Source organism: Phaseolus vulgaris, chromosome 8 (assembly GCF_000499845.2).
Source record: "Phaseolus vulgaris cultivar G19833 chromosome 8, P. vulgaris v2.0, whole genome shotgun sequence".
NCBI lineage: Eukaryota > Viridiplantae > Streptophyta > Magnoliopsida > Fabales > Fabaceae > Phaseolus > Phaseolus vulgaris.
The window spans coordinates 35,988,892-36,006,281 of record NC_023752.2 but is presented as its reverse complement, the minus strand read 5'-3'; the positions used below and the strand labels follow the sequence as shown (position 1 = coordinate 36,006,281).

The window sequence follows — 17,390 nt, the reverse complement described above, 5'->3', positions numbered from 1 at the left end:
CCATTGACTTCCTATTGTGGTAGGAGGGAATATAGCGGCGTCTTAAAGCTCCCCTATATCATTCCAATACTCTATGGGAGGGTCCTTATGAAGGCGCCTTTTACTCTCAAGGGCATTCCACCAATACAGAGCTTTATCTTGAAAACTTAGGGTGGCTAAGGGTACCTTTCTTTCCTCACTTACTCTATGGCAAGCGAACAATTGTTCTACCTTCATTTCCCAATCTAGATAGGCACGTTTTCTTTTCCATGAAAATGAGGTAGATCTACCCTAGCCTCTCTTGGGCTCTCTTGTTCTTTTCTTTCTCGTCTAGTTCTCCTAGGGGGTGGTTGATAATATTCATTTATCCTAACACTTTCTTCCCCAAAAGATTCATGATTGTGAGAACTAGATGCATGTGAATATATTTTTTTAGATTTTTGGGAGCTTTCATCCTTTTCTTTAGCTATTTTCAACTCTTTGATTTCTGCCTTATGTTCCAATTGTCTATATGAGAGTGATTGAAAGTCCTTGGCTAATTCTTTTAAAAAAGTTTTAATGGACTTTATATCACTTTCACTAGATTTAGAAGAGTGAGTTGACATTACTAAAGCTTTGTGTTAAAAGTATTTTACCTCAAGACAGAAAAGGAAAGTAATGAAGGTAGCTTTCCAGGAAAGAGAGGTGGATCACTAGGATCTCTTAAGTACCAAGTCTTTCCTTGCCAAAACCTATCCCTCAAGACTTCACACAATTATTTTTCTAAGTAATTTACTTAGATCACAATTAGGAATGAAAAATCAATTTTTATGCAAAGGAAAACAATGCAAAGCAATTAAACAAACAAAGCAAATAAGCATTGTAAATCAAGTTTATCAATACAAAACAAGTAATTAAAGTAAAGCAATTAACTAAGCACAAATTAAAGATTTCTAACTACAAAGCTTTAAACTAGACGATTCCTAAGGTGATGCTTCTAGACACTTGGAGCCATTGAAGACACACTCACCGTCTACACGTGATTAATCCACTAATTAATCAAAGTTGAATGTAATTACAACTCAAAGAAATACAAAGAAATTGGAATACAAAAAGTAAAATTCAGATTTCCTAATCTATGCACTCCTTGGCTTGTGATTGATCTTCCTTGTTGTGTTCTAGAAAGTATATGTGTTTGTATTTGTATTTGTATTTGCTGCAGCTCCTTGCCTTAACCTCGTATGGTTAACCAATTAAAATCTTCAAAACAGTACCTACTAAGTAGGGATAGACTCACCACAAGGTTAATTCCACTTAACAAGCACCAATTGAATTTTATCCAGCAACAATTTAGTGGTCAAGAAATGAAAGCAAGAAACAAATTAAATTTTAAAACAGGACCACAGCAAATGGATTTGAATTATATGACACAACTTAGAAAGAGTTTTGAATGAAATTGGACAAGAAAATAAAAATAGGCACTCAACAAAGGATAGCACACAAAAGGAACCTAAAGAAAGGCACTAGAATTGATTAGAAAAACCAAAACAGCATTACTGGAAAATTCAGGTTCACAAAGCGTGACTTAAAATATTTATGCTGAGCTGGCTATTTTGAATTTGCTTCTGAAATTTTAACCAGAAACGATTCAATGTCTTAGCAAACTTTTGGCGCTGGAATCACACCAAAACTATACACCAATTAATTGTGATCATGTTTTCAAAATCACTGTCCAAATACCGTATATTTTGGCGCCAGGATGCACTCTTTTTTTATTTTATTTATCATATTTTCTCTATTTTGTCTTTTCATGTGATTCTTTTTTTATTGATTTTCTAACACATCAAACTGTATTAATCCAGATTTTCATAATTTTTCTCCAACGTATTTAAAATTCATAACAAAAAACAGCCAGCACAGAATTTGAAAAACAGAGTAATCCTAATTCAGGAATTTAAAAACAGAATAAGAAACTTCAAAAACACAATGGAGTAGATGTATATGAATTTGTACGGATCTAGCACACAAATATGAACTCAAACTAAAAGAAAAATGCACCAAAGGATCAACAAACACAGAAATATAAATCTGGACTCAAATCAAATCAAGAAACCAAAGTTATCAACAAATTCAGCACTACATGGAATTGATGACAAATTAGGAGAAACATGACTTGACAAAACACAATTGGATTAAAAAATCAAAATGACTCAAATGAACACAATATGAACCAATTAAAATTGCAATAAAGACTCAAATAAACCAAAAACAGAACAGCAACACAAACTATATGGAATCCTACACAAAATTGCACAAGGATTGCTCAAGAACAATTGAACAAGATGCACCGATTGGAATTTCCAAACAGCACACCAATTCAAAACAAAAACTAAAAAACAGCAAGACAATATGGACGTGATGAACAACAAGGAATCCAGAATCAAACACAGAAACTAAAATGAAAAGAAGAAGGCACACTTAGCTCTTGAAGAACCATAGCTCATGATACCAAATGATGGATATGTGTCTTCTTCTTTGCGGTTTTTGAGTGAATTTACGGAAGCTCCATGGATTGATGGTGGAACAAGATCCTCCTAAGAGTGATGGTGATCTTGAAGGTGCATAAGAAGTAGGAAGTTGAGAGTGGTGAGGCCAACTCTCTTTGGAAGGTGAATGTTTCGGAATATTAAAAGCCTATTCCTAAGAAGTTTTAGGCAAAGAATGAGAATGACACAAAATTGGCAGCATTTCACTAATGAATTAATCTTTTAAAATGAGAGCCAAGCACCTCAATTTATAGTGTTTAAAGGGCTGGAAATTCAAAAGAAAGGGGAGGGAAATTCAAATGAATTCCCTCCCAAAAGTGGAGCCTAAATGAGCACATGGGGAGGGATGTGTCTAGTTTGTATTCTCACCCCCTCCATGGGCTTCCTGGACTGCCATAGGTAATTTTAGAGGTTTGTAGAAACTCTAAGTTTACCTAGGTTGGTGTTTTAGGTGCCAAAATTAATTCTAAGAAAAATTACAAATAAGGTTCCTATGCTAATTTTGACAAGGAAATAAAATCTAATCTACACTAGAGTTTATGGCATGTAGAATGCGTCCTCTTGACCCCTCGTTGACTATAACTCTAGTGGTTTCCTCAATTTGACATTTTGGTGGTCTTTCAATGGATTGGTGCTGGGGCCTCTTCCATCGCCTATTGGATGACCAACATCTTGTTTCCACCCAAAACTTTGGTTCTGTTTTCTTTTCCAACCTTAAGGCATATTATTCTAATAATTATTATTGTTGCGGCAACTTAGACATCTTCTTAGTCAATGCTTCAACCTGTTGTGTTAGAATTTTATTTTGAGCCAGAATTGCATCTCGAGTAATACGGTCCATCATCCCTTTCTTGGGCTCAATCTTTCTATCATTATGGGCTTGATAGTCTGTTGATGCCAATGCATCAATAATATTTGTTTCCTGTTCTACATCAACAACAACCATTGTACCACCAGTTGTAGTGTCTAAAAGCATTTTTGTATCCTGAGCCCATTATCTTCAAATTCATGATTTGGGCATTTTCTCAGCATCACTTTGAATCTCTCCCATGTTTCACAGAAGGCTTCATCTGATCATTGTTTGAACATAGAAATATCAGACTTTCCTTTGATGTAGTGGTATAATGGAAAAAATCTTTGTAAAATTTTTTCCTCTATATCTTTCCAACTAGTAAGGCTGTGATTTGGATGTGATTTGAGTCATTCCTTATCTTTTTCTACCGATGAGAAATGAAAAAAACATAGATAAACAACTTCAATATCACATGATTGAAAACTCATTATGCCCACCAATTCATAAAATGTAGATAAATGTATATATGGATCCTCATGGTTAATTGTTGTAAATTGATGGGTACTGATCAGACTGAGGAATGCAGGTTTCATCTCCAAGGCCTTAGTTGATGAGAATCAAATAAAGGAGGCTTTTATTCATGAAGGAAGAGGACATTCACCCTCACATTTGAAGTTCTTCCTTCTAGTCTTCTCAAAATTAAAAGAAGACATAAAATAAAGATGAGGCCCAAGCCCAAGAAGGCCAAAGCCCAAAAAGCCCAAGTCCATCCCATGAGGGGCAAGGCCAAGCATTAAATAAAAGAGCATCATTTGAATTACTCTTGTATAGTTGTAGGAGGTGTGGATATTAAATAAAGAAGTGTGAAAATGTAAAATAAAGTCACATTATCCATGTGACTTAGGAGAGTAGGTGTAGGTGTAGTTTTTAGGAGGTGTCATAGTAGAAAAAGGTCACACCTCCCATGTGACTTGTTTTTTGTGGGAATTTCAAATAAGTTTTATTTGAATTTTCCCACCAATTTTCCAGCACCTTCACACTATAAATAGAGGTGTGGGCTCTTGTAAAATGCAGATTTGAAAATTGGAATTAGAGAAACTCTACTCAAATTGAGAGAGAATTGTGTGAGAACTTGCTTTCTCCTCTACCTTGTCTTATCTTAAGTGCCTTGGCTCTCTCAAGTGGCGGCATTTGCTCACTTATCTTGGATCCTTCACACTCCAAGTGGCGTGATCACTAGTCAAGCTCTTCATCTTCATAAGTTCTTCTCTCCTTCATCTTCCATTTCATTTTCCATGCTTTACGAAATGTTAAACATGTCTTAAGCTTCTTTCTATTCGGTGTTGTGCTTCCTTTCCACTTTATGTTCGGCTCTTTTCTGTTCTAGCTTGATTTTTTCGGTTCATTTCTGTTTTTGAAGCTTTCTATTCGGTTCATTTGCTTTAATACACTTTTTAATCGGTTCAATTGGCAATAGATGGATCTTCCATGTGAGTTTGGTGCAAGTTTTGGTGAGTTTTTGAAACATAGAACCTTGATCCAATTCTATTAAAAGTGCCTATGCTATCTCTAACTCAAGTTGATTCCATAGAATGTCAAAGAATCATCTATATCTTGCTATTGGAATCATATCATTAGTGGTAGCAAGTATTGCACTACTAGAAAACTGCCTTGGTCCCTTCTGCATAACATAATCTCCAAATGTTCTTTTAGGCTATGGTTGTTGCTTTTCAGCCATAGTGCTTTCTTAAAAAATTTCAATGGGAAGGGTGAGAAGTGGTTGAGGATTCTTCCCTAATTTCTCCTTGTGTTTTCTTTTCTATTCTTAACCCTCTTCCTTCGAGCTTCTTTTCAATCTCTTATTCAAATTGCAACTGGACTTTGGAAAACTGTCTTTTTAAAATAAAATTAAAAGTACGAAGATTACCACAAGGAGTAACTAGCAATAAAAGTAACAAAATTATTAAATTATTAAATTTTAAAAAAATATGAAAATGTATAAAATTAAAATTAAAAACAATAAATAATTAATATATTCACAACATGAGATACCTACTTTGTCTCAATAGTACCCACTTGATGATATGAACATGAGATACCTAATTTGAAAATTTATTATACTATTATCTTTTGACTTTGTATTGTTTTGGCCTTATAATTCAAATAATTCCTCTCGATATATAATTTAAGTTAAAAAACATATGATAAAGTCATACGTTGATGGATATATAAAGTCATACTTCACCACCAAAACAAAAAAGGTCACACATATCTAAAATAATTTATATTAGACCCATATTTTAATTTTTGTATACGAGATTAATACTATTTTTCAAATTCAAATAGAAAGCAAGGAAGGCGTGAGATTCCACATGTCTTCTCAATTGAGGGAATTTGCATCAATAAGGTGGTGGCATTAGTCGCACTCTCAATTGATAGGTTTTAACAGACTTTCTCTTATAAATAAAAGTCATTTGTACATGATTTTTAACTTTGATTTGAGTAATGAAATATTTTTCAATTGAGACACTTTTACTTGTTCAAAGTTCTACCTAGAGTTGTCTTCTTACTAGACAAATTTCGAGACTCCTCCTAGTAGTGTTGACCGAACTTCACTTTAGAAACTAAGTGTTGGCTTAACATCACTCTATAAACTAAGTGTTGGCATAACATCACTTAGATTCACCGTCATAAATTTCATCTCTTTCAAATTTCTACAATTCTTCATGCTTCCGCAATAGTTTTCATCATCCATAGAAGATATTCAAATCAATACAACGAAGAATAAGATATTCAAATCAATACAACGAAGAAAAAGATCTTCAAATGAAGATGCCAGCTAGGATTGCATCACATCATGTAGTTGATAATATGTACACATAAATGTTTATGGCATATCATTGAGTTGATGGATCTAGTCAAACATTTGACAAGTAAACTCCAGTTTTATAATTCGAATAAATAATAGTACATATCTAATTAAAAAAACGTTTATTTTGCTACTTTTTATTATAATCATCTTAAATAATGTAAGAACTTCTATAGCATTAACAAATGCCTATGAATTATTATAATTTTCTAATTTTTAAAGGTAGATTCAATTCTTAAAATTAATGCATGGTTAAGTCTACACACTAACTTTTCATTTTTAAAGGTGAGAGAATCTAAAAGGTGACTTTGTGGTGTGTTCAATATTCACCTAAATGATAGACCTCTTATGAGTATTGTGCTGAAGATGCTAGAGGGTGAAATTCAAATTTATCCACCTCTATTTCCCTTCCAAAACCTGGTGATTGTTATGCCAAACTTGACTAAAAGATTTGTTTTAAGCTTTGTTCAATTTACAATTACAGTACACATTCTGCAACCCAATTTGTTGCCTAAAATAATTCAAGAATCTAATAAAATTCAGAGCATTGAAATTAAAAGACTATTGTGAAAGAATATTTCAAATGAAAATGATTAATTTTGAAAAGTTAAAAAATTCCTAACAACACTTCTCTCTCTCAAAGTCCAATATGAGGGATATTAATTAGAATGGTAGCTTATGCTTGGATAGAATAATAAGTTCAATTTTATGTAATAAAACAAATATAATAGTAAATTATTTCACCCCTTAACACAGTTGAAATTTGTGTAACTTTTGATAAGGGTACTCCTAGAATGAGTACATGTAGATTATTCTTATATGTATAACATATGTAATAAAACACAAACATGGAAATTTGAAGCATACAACAATTTTTACTACATTAATCTTGTCAAAATTTTATTCGTAGACAATTAACTGATTGGTAGAAAAAAAATTGTTCTATTGTATCTTGTGTTGTTGTCCATGAGAGTGTTCACATAGTGGAACACATTTTAGGTGGGTCTGCTTACAATCAAGATTAATAGCAGAATTCATAAGCCTATGCTAGTCACAATGCAAAAATCCAAAAATAAAATAAAAAATCCAGGGGATAAAATGTCGAGATACGCAAGTAATCAATAGACTTGAGGCACTGAAACCTTAAAGTGTACAATAGTTCCCAGAACGAAAACACACCACAATCTCTATGGAAAATGCACCACCTCAAAAATAATTTGTTCACAAAAACAATAAAACACACTAAGAGTTAGCCACAAAAATGATCTAAGTCGTGCGAAATGGGGAAAGTGACAATTAATTTTGACAAACCAATTACGGCACAAGCAGATAGAATATCAATTGAGGAATGAAGAAATCAAAAGAGTTGAAGATGATATACAATGGAAAATTCGTGCAAACGTGATTTCCTCTTAAATGAAACTTGGGTTGTATGAACGTTTTTCCTCTGAGAACATTTTAACTTTGAAATGAAGCTGCCTTAGGAACATTTCTCCTCTGAGAACGTTTGGCCTTAAATGATGTTGCACCTTGTGGCAATGAAGTTACGCATTGGTGAATGTTTTGTAAAACAGTGTGTAAGAGTGATACTATGTAATTTTTTTTTAAAATAATATAACCTTTCCTACGATTTCTTTAAAAACCGTCAATACTTAACGGGGGTTTGAAAAACTCCAAGTAGTGTATGTTTTATTGAGGTTATTGTAACCTCCGTAAAGAAACCCTTGATAAAATTAAGATTTTTGTAGTGTTTCTTGACTATATAACTATTAAAATCATTTTAGAGATAGAAAAAATAATATATATTAAAAGAGAATCATCCATGAATATAGGTGCAGAAACGAAGATAAAATAAGAGTATTTTAAAATCATGAAAAGAGAAGAAAATTCGTTGTGATTTTGAGTCACATTATGCCCTTAGAAGCTTGTGATATTTTATCAGAACGACCTGAGAAATTTGATCCTACTCTTGTTTACCATGGTCTTTTTAATAAAATCACTTTCACTCATAAAGAAAATATAAGTTTGCGGTTAGTTTTTCAATACCTTTACAAATAGAGGAAAACCAAATGCAACTTCATTTTCAGTTTATATAAAATTAGATATTATATTGACAACTTCAGTATATTTTATCGCAATTAAAGTTGTCAATTCCTTTGACAAGTTCAGTTCATTATATATTTTTTAAACAAATGATAATTAATATTTTTCAAAATAAAAATATATGGTTAAAAAAATTATTTTATAAATAATACCAAAATTTAATTTTGTTTTATTTAAGAAAATGATATATAAAGTTGAAGACTTAAAATGAATTTTTTACAATATTTTAAATAAATTGGGTTAAAAATTATTTGTTTGATAAATTAAAAATATTGAGTATTTTTTAAATATTTTTAAAGTTAAAAATACACTTATAAAAAATGTGATATGATTTATGTATAAATTTTTATATTATATAATATATGAAAGTATAAACTATATAATATGTAAAAAGTAATAATATACATGTATTTATGTAAAATAAAGGTATTAAAAAATAAAATAAATTATTGAATATAAGTCGTTGAAAGAATATGATATTAAAATATTTGATGAGAACAACAATACAAAGGATGACTCTACTGTTTAAATGAACAATTTCCTCTGTTGTAACCTTCATTGTGACAGTAAGAACATTTTTTTGGCTTGTTCTGAATTGGTGGATCCATTTCATTAATTATGCAAACGAGTAGTAATTGGTCATCCCGAAATTTTACGTCGCATGTGGGGGTCAGGTATGAAATTTGGCTCGGTATAAGTAGACCAATAATCCTCATTTCGAACGAGATGGAATTCAACTTGATATGCCTTTATAATCGCGTGGAGGTTATAAACTGGATCAATGAATGTCATCATTTGTTAATGTCAAGAGGAACAAACGACAATAACGTGACGACATGGAAGTCAAAGAGCTTGGAAGTGACCACAATCACACCACCAGTCATTTAATCTAACTATATATGACTGAGGTCGTTGACCATGTTGGGGGTGGCTAATTCTTAGACATCAAATTCATAATTTTCTGTATTAAACCTTTCCACAAAACACATAGCCAAATCTTGTTGATTTTTTCTAAGTAAGGTTGTGATATATTCTGGATAATAATGACCTGCGCGTAACATGGTGTCTATTTTGAAGGCTCGTTCAATAAAGTTAATGTGGAAATTGGCAAGGAATGAGCTCCCTTAAGCATGAAGTTAATGTATTCTACTAGATTTGTGGTCTTATGACCATACCTCTTTCCCCCATCGTATGCTTGAGTCTCTAATGATATGCGATCTATCCAGGAAAATGCTTGCTTGAACTCAGATCGCATAATTGATAGTTTTGCCTATATTGTGGGTTGTTAAATCTCATAAGCTATCATAAAGAAGTAAATGAAATTAGTTAAAGGGTAAAAGGTCGTATTTATCTATGAGAGAAGGTACGGAATGTCATTACCCATGTTAATCAACTATCGTTTGAGCTCAGCATTTTTGAATTTTTTGTTGAAATTCGATCCGATATGGCGTATGCAATACATAGAAATGAGGTCGTCTCCTTTCCATCCAACTTATTCAGATTGTAATGCTAAAACAAATTCAGTTGAGGTGTCACATATTGTCGCAAGAATTGGAAGAACCAAATTAAAGCCTCCCGAGTCTCGCCTTCAACAATCGCAAACGCCTATGGAAATATGTTTTGATTCCCATATTGAGCGATCGCGGTCAACAATGTTCCATGGTAACTTCTGGTTAGAAATGTCCCATCAACTTGTACAATGGGCTTGCAAAAATGGAAACCATCGATACAAGGCTTGAAATACCAAAACACGCGATCCGACGTGTAACAAGAATTGTTTTAAACACCATCAACCATACAAGGAAAAACAATATACTACACAATTGTCCCTGGATTGCTTTCTCTTACTGCTTCCAACCATCTAGTAAGATCATTGTAGGACTGTTCCCAATCGCCAAATGCCAAAGCAAGAGCTTTCTATTTTCCCAACCAAGCTTTTCTATATGTGATAGTATAGCCATGTAGATTTTTTATTTTTGTAATTAAGCTTTTAATTGGGACAGAAGGGTTTTCTTTTACTGAAGTCAGCACCATGGTCGCAATATGGGTTGAGTCCAAATTAACATTGTCCGCCGAAAGATTTGTTGACAAACAACTATGTTGTGCATTAATTTTCATTATCTCCCATTAACTTCGGATTTTCCTAAAAGATGCATGTAATCTCCATTGGCACCCTCAATCATGATGTATGCACCAAGCTACATATCTGTCTGGCTTTGATTCCGCGACAACAAATTTGTAATCATTGTCTATCTGGTATTGTTTTATGGCATTCAATGTCACCTCCTTTGACATGAAAGACATGTGTTCATTGAGGTCGCAGTCAATGTTATGTTCGGATTGACTGCCAGAAAAAATATTGTGACGAAGATCTGTTCTCTTCATCATCCAAATCAAAGTCGTAGTTCTCTCCATCTTCACTTATGTCATCCACGATGTCTCTAATTATTGGTTCTTCATGTTGGATTAGTGATGTTCCACTGATATTCCACGTGTCCATCTGCATTTTAAAAGAAATAAAATTACCTTATACAAATATATATATATATATATATATATTTATATATATATATATATATATATTATATGTGTGTGTTGCCTAAATAGGAGGAAAGAAGATGATATAAACAAGAATGTTTTGGAAATTTACATTACCTTTATAATTTTCTTTGAACTTTACACTAGAAGGAGAAAATAATGTATCCCACAAACCTTCTCCTCGATTTTTGTTTTACTTGGATGCAGGAATTAAGAGAAGAAAAAGTGTAGAACAAAGGAGGAGTGAAGGTTACAAGACTCCATTGTTGTTCCATTATATAACAAATGTTGAGTCTGAGTTCAATATAATTCTAACATAATTATTACAAATTTTATTCATATGTCAAATCCTCAACTACGAATGTGACATTTTTTTCGGTGTATAGAAAACCATCACACCACGCTACACTTTGTTTCATTTATTTTTTTCAATTTCATAACAAAGAAGTTGCCTTCACCATTGGCAACTTTAGAAGAAGTTGCATTCACCATTGACAGTTTCTATTGAAGTTGCCTTCATGGTTGGCAATTTTGCATAGGCACCAAATAAAAATGTTTCTCTCACCACTGGAAACTTCAATTGCAAAATCGTGCACCACCAGCTTTATTTTCTCACAAGCAATACTTTATTTTCTCGCCAACTTTATCTTCAAATTATCTTCACATGGCTACAATTTTCACTTTGGTGTAGTACAATAATCACAATGAAATAGATTCTTTTTGCCAATGAAGTTTGAATTCAAACTTTCACTTATTGAAACTCCCAAGCATGTATATTTAATAGACTCCTATCTCCTATGCAATACACATTCAACCACCACTCATGCTCACCTTTATATTTCTCTAGCCTTGCCATTGTTTTGGAAGTGCTTAAGTGTGACATTCAATCACCTTGGATCTGTATGTATATCTTGATTTTGACTAAAATTTAGTTATATATATAAGTAAAAATTACATGTAAAATAATTTAGTTCTAATATAGTAATAACTTTAAACTTGTAAACAACATAATAGAATAAACTTTTCTATTTGTAATATCTTGTTTGTATTTAGGTTTAGGTGGAGTATTAATATAAAATAACAGAATAAACTTTTTTCTACTTGGGTCATAATGGCGTATTAATATATAATAAAATATTCAGCACCCTAAACTTAATTTAAGAAAATATCACTGCACCCTAAACATAATTCAGCACAAATTTTTATATAATAAAAGAATCTAAAGTTATATAATAGTTTTAATAATATTCACCACACAGATCCTGTTTTAATAATAAGAAGAAAAAGAAGATTAGTATGTTTTTTTAATTCATAGTATACCATAACCGTAAATTTATTTTTTCTTATCTTTAATTTAAGAAAATAAATGTTTATTGATAATGGTGTATAATATAATTGAAAGTGTAATTTCATTAAATAAAATAAAAATAATTAAAATGTATTTATATTTGAGATCTACAAAGGAATAATTTTTTTAATAGGAATTATCTACAATACTCTAAAAATTAGTTGTATTTTTAGGAATCATCTTATTAGAAATTTATAGCATCTCATCGCCTTCCCGCGAATATGTCCCTATTGCGATTCCAAGAGAAATATGTTACTAAAGACGTGTGGGAAGGTAATGAAAGACTATTGAGACCCCGAAGACATGCAGTTTGGGTACTAAAGCATGAGGACATACTTGACCAACGAGTCAAACAGTTAATTGTTTATTTTGGTTTTGGACATTTGTTAAAATTTAAGAACATTGACTTCAACCACGTACTACTTACAACATTAATGGAAAGGTGAAGAACGAAGACTCATACCTTTCACTTTCCTCTCGGTGAAACAACTGTTACTTTGGAAGATGTGGAATTGATATTAGGTTTACCAATTGATGGAGAAGTTGTCACCGAAATTACTAGTGGTGATTTAGTATCTTTGTGTGAGCAGTTGCTCGAATTTATACCACCTTCTACAGCGGTAAAAGTAAATGCAATTAATTTTTCTTGGCTTAATAACACTTTTTAGGAACTGCTACATCATGCAAACCGATGATGTTATTGCTTAACATACTCGAGCCCACATATTAACACTTATTGGGAGCCTATTGATGCCTGATTCTTCTGGTAGCAAGGTACATTTAATGTATCTATTATTGTTGGCTGACTTGAACAACGTTAGGAATTATAATTGGGGGTCAACTATATTGGCTTCTGATGGCATTCCTATGAGCTCTTCTTTGATTTTGATGATGATGGTTGCGGAAGCTTAATGGAGGAGAGTGGAACAAGGCCTTCCTAAGAAGTGTGGGTGCCTTGAAGGTGCATGAGGAGTAGTGAGGGTTGGAGTGGTTCGGCCATCTCCATTTGAAGGTGAAGGTTGAAGACTAAAAACCTAATTCTAGAGAGAATTTGGCAAGGGAGTAATTTGAATGGCACTTCGGCAGCATTTCATTACTCAAAATAGTCTTGAAAATACAAGGTGTAGACTCCTCCTTTTATAAGCTAAGGAGGACCATAATGCAACCCTAATGCTAATCAAAATGAAATAAAAATTTACATCACATGGAGCACATGGCCGGCCATGTAGAGAATCCTTCTAGAATGTGACCAAATCTTTAGCAAATCTAGGTCAAGTCTCATGGAATCAAGTTTATGCTATTTACACCACAACTAATACTAAGTTATCCTTAATGGGCCTTCATGTAGCATATAAAAGTTGTTTTCTCTCCCATTCATAGCTTGGCCCAAGTCTCACATCCGTAGCTTGATCATGGACCGAGTAATAGGTCCTAGACGGTCTACCCTTCCTTCTAGATGCTCTCCCTTTAGACGCTCTCCACCTTGTGCTAGACGCTCTTCACTTTGGCCTAGACGCTCTTGGTTTGGCTTTGGATGCTCATGTCTTTTTATATGAGGTTGTGCTTGGCCTTTTTCCATCATCCCCTCCCTCTTGAAAAAGGATTTGTCCTCAAATCCAACGTTTTTTCTTCAACTAGGGGGATGGATGTGGCTGGATGGTGTCCATCATCTCCTCCTTCTTGAGAAGATCTATCCTCAGATCTACAGACTTGATCTCAAATAGCAGCCTCTTGTTTCGCCAAAGCTTGTCCTCCTGGATCAAACGTCCACCTATAGAAATCATCAAATAAAGCATAGGTGTTAGTTTGAAAATCAATTTTACTATGTTGCCATTTTTGTTTTTCTTTTGGTTTTGGCAACTTTGTACAATGTTTCTCTTTTGATTGTTGTATGTGTTCTCTAATCATCTTATGCATTTTAAAATGTTCATTTGTGGTTACTTTCTCTTTAGGCATAAATCCTATAGGAGATGGTAACAACTTAAAAGGAGAAAGATGATTTAGCCCACATATAACCTCAAAAGTAGACATATAAGTAGTTTTGTGAACTACTTTATGGTGTGTATGCTCATCTCTAGAGTTGTGTTTGTCCTTTATGATTATTCTAGGCATAGTAGAAAGAGCTAGATTTTCAAATGTATTTTGACCATGCTTTTGAGGATGATAAGAATTTAAAGTGTACAACTTAGTTACAAGTTTTCCAAAGAGAATCCTCAAATCATGGTTTGCGAAATTTGGAGCTCTATCCAGCACTATGCTTGAGGATAAAACATGAAGTTGTATCACTTCTCTAGAGAAGAGTTTAGCCATATCCATGAAAATTGAATCAAAACCTTTTGTTGTCCTAGGAAGCTCTAATATGAAATTTGTGTCTTCCCAAGGATCATTTGCAAAAGGTGAAGGAGTATAGAGTTCTTGAGACATTGCCTTAGGTGTAGTTTTAAAACAAGGATTGTACCTATGGTAATGTCTTTGAACCTCTTTTCTCATGGGGGATAAAAGTTTTCCTTTTAAAAGCTCTAGAGTTTTATCAACTCTAATTTGGCCAATGAGTTCTCCTTCATGAAGAATTTTTGTCTTATGTGGAAAGATAGTCTCGTTGTTACAACCATTGTTTATGAGAATTTGTACACTTTGCAATGGTTGTCTCAATAAGACATCACAAGTTTCTTTCGGCACTACCTCACATAAAAAATTGTCTTTGTAGATGCCTATAGATGACTTGACCTTCACTTGGTGATATCTTAACACATATGAGAAATAATCTACTTCGTCTTTATCTATGCAAGCCTCTTTCAAGGATTCTTCTTTTTTGACTAGGCTTGCAAGTGTTCCTTTACAAAAGGTAAGGCTAGGTTGTTCAACAAGAGGCATATTTTCAGAGGTATTTTCAACTTTTCCTTCTTATTGAATGACCTTGTGGGAAGGAACACTCTTCTCCCACGCCTTTTGTTTTTCAAGGGTTTTCTATTGATTTTCTATTTTCAATTTTCTTGTAAGGGGTGTTATAAGATATTCCTCATTCTTTATAGATTCACACCACCCCTCACTTGGTTTTTCTTTTTCTTTTTCTTTAGCTTGCCTTTCGTCTTCCTCTCTTTTCTTTTGCATCTTTCTTTCCTTTTTTCCTTTATGGGAAACAAACAATTTTTCTGCCCTCATTTCCCAATCTAAGCAAGCTTCTACATTTTCTTTTCGATGGAAATGGGGTAGGTCTACCCTAACCTCTCTTGGGCTTTCTTTTTCTCTTTTATCTCTTCTATGTCTTCTAGGGGGTGCTTGATAATAATCATTTATTCTAAGGCTTCCCTCCCCAAAAGAATCATGATCTTTAGAGATAGATGCATAAGAAGGTAATTTTTTTGAAATTTGAGACTTCTCATCCTTTGCTTTAGTCAATTTATTAGTTTTGGCCTCATTCTCCAATTGTTTAGATGAAATTGATTGAATATCCTTGGAAAGTTGTTTCAAAAGGGATTTGATGGATTTCACATCACTTTCCATAGACTTTGAAGAATGAGAAGACATGACTAGAACTTTGTGTCTAGAAATGTTTTACCTTGAGAAAAATGAGGGAAGTTAAAGAAGGTAGTTTTCCAGGTAAGAGAGGTGAGTGACAATGGACTACTTAAATACCAAGTCTTGCCTTAGCCAAAAACTATCCCTCAAGATCTTCACACAAATCTTTCTCTTGGTAAACCGCTTAAAACACAATGAAGTTGGAGAAATCAAATTTTTAATGCAAGAAACAATGCAAACTATCTAATCAACCAAGCAAAATTAACAAAGCTTAAACAAGACAAAATCAGTTAATAAGCGTAGCTAATTAAAGGCAAAAAGATGCAATTAAAGCAATTAACAAAAACTAAGCTAGATAGTTTTAAGCTAGTCGACCCTAGGTGAGGCTTCTTAGACACTTGGAGCCCTTGAAGACACACTCACCGTCTAATTGCGTAATTAAACAAGTAATTAACAAGAGTTAAGTTGCAAAGAAATTAGATGGAACTCCCTTTGTTGATTTTCTATTTGCACTTCCTTTGTTGGACCTTCCAATGTATGTGGTGTATTTAGAAAGTGTTTGTTTCTGCCCCTTGCCTTTGTTCCTCTTGGAATTAGGTAATTAATTCTTCAATCCAGCACCTATTAAGCAAACTAGACTCCCCTCAAGTCAATTCCCACTCAATCAAGTACCAATTGATAATTAATCCACCACCAAGCTTAGAGGTCAAAGAATTAAAGTAAGAAACAAATTAATTTCAAAAACAGTACCACACAAATGGAATTAAATGTGACAACTAGAAAAAGTTTCAATGAAATATTAGACAAGCAAATAAAAAGGTACTCAAAGAAAGGATGGAACCTATGGAATAACACTAGATTTGATTTCAAAATCAAAAAAACAGCACCACTGAAACAAATTGTTGTGGTCCAGAATGCGTGATTTTCACAGATTTATGCTGAGCTGGCCTTTTAATATTTGCTTCTGAAAATTGGTATTCAAACAGATCAAGATCTTAACAAATTTTTGGCGTTGGTTTCACTCCAAACGCATGCACCATTTTGTTTTAATAAATTTTCTAAAATCAGTGCTCAGATTCGCCAATTGTAGCGTCAGGATTGCACACTGTTTTTGTAATATTTATCATTTTTTTCTATTTCTTTTTTTGAACTGATCCTTTTTTTGTCCTCTTTCTAACACCTCAATCTTGCAAAATTCAGAGGCTCAGAAATTTCTTATGTGTATTTTAATTTTCATAAGCAAAATCAGCCAAAACAGAATGGAGGAAAACAGAGGATTCTGAAAATCTGGAAATAAAAACAGAATGATATACCAAAAGAAACACAATGGAATTAGTGTAAGGAATTTGTGTGGATATAACACACAAATATGAACTCAAACTAAAAAAATAAAAAGCACCAAAAGATCAAAACACAGCAGATTTCAGATCAAGCATTTATACCAAAAACAAGAAACAAAATAAGCCAAAAAAAAGTACTACTAAGATTTGATGACAAATATGAAAACACAAGACTTGACAAAACTTATAGATTCATAAAATAAAATGACTCAAGCATTAATATGAACCGAATGAAAATTGCAATCAAGACTGAAATGCCTAAAAATAAAAACAGCAACACAAAATATCAAGAATCCTACACAAAATTGAAATAAGATGTTCAAGCACAATTTGAACAAAAACTACCGATTGAATTGAATAGAAAAGCATTCAAATC

At 33.0% G+C, this 17,390-nt stretch overlaps 1 pseudogene; it reads left to right on the top strand.

The window, feature by feature from the left end:
• The first annotated feature begins 3,507 nt into the window (after positions 1-3,507).
• LOC137827376 (small nucleolar RNA R71) lies at positions 3,508-3,614 on the top strand (annotated as a pseudogene).
• The last annotated feature ends 13,776 nt before the right edge of the window (positions 3,615-17,390 follow it).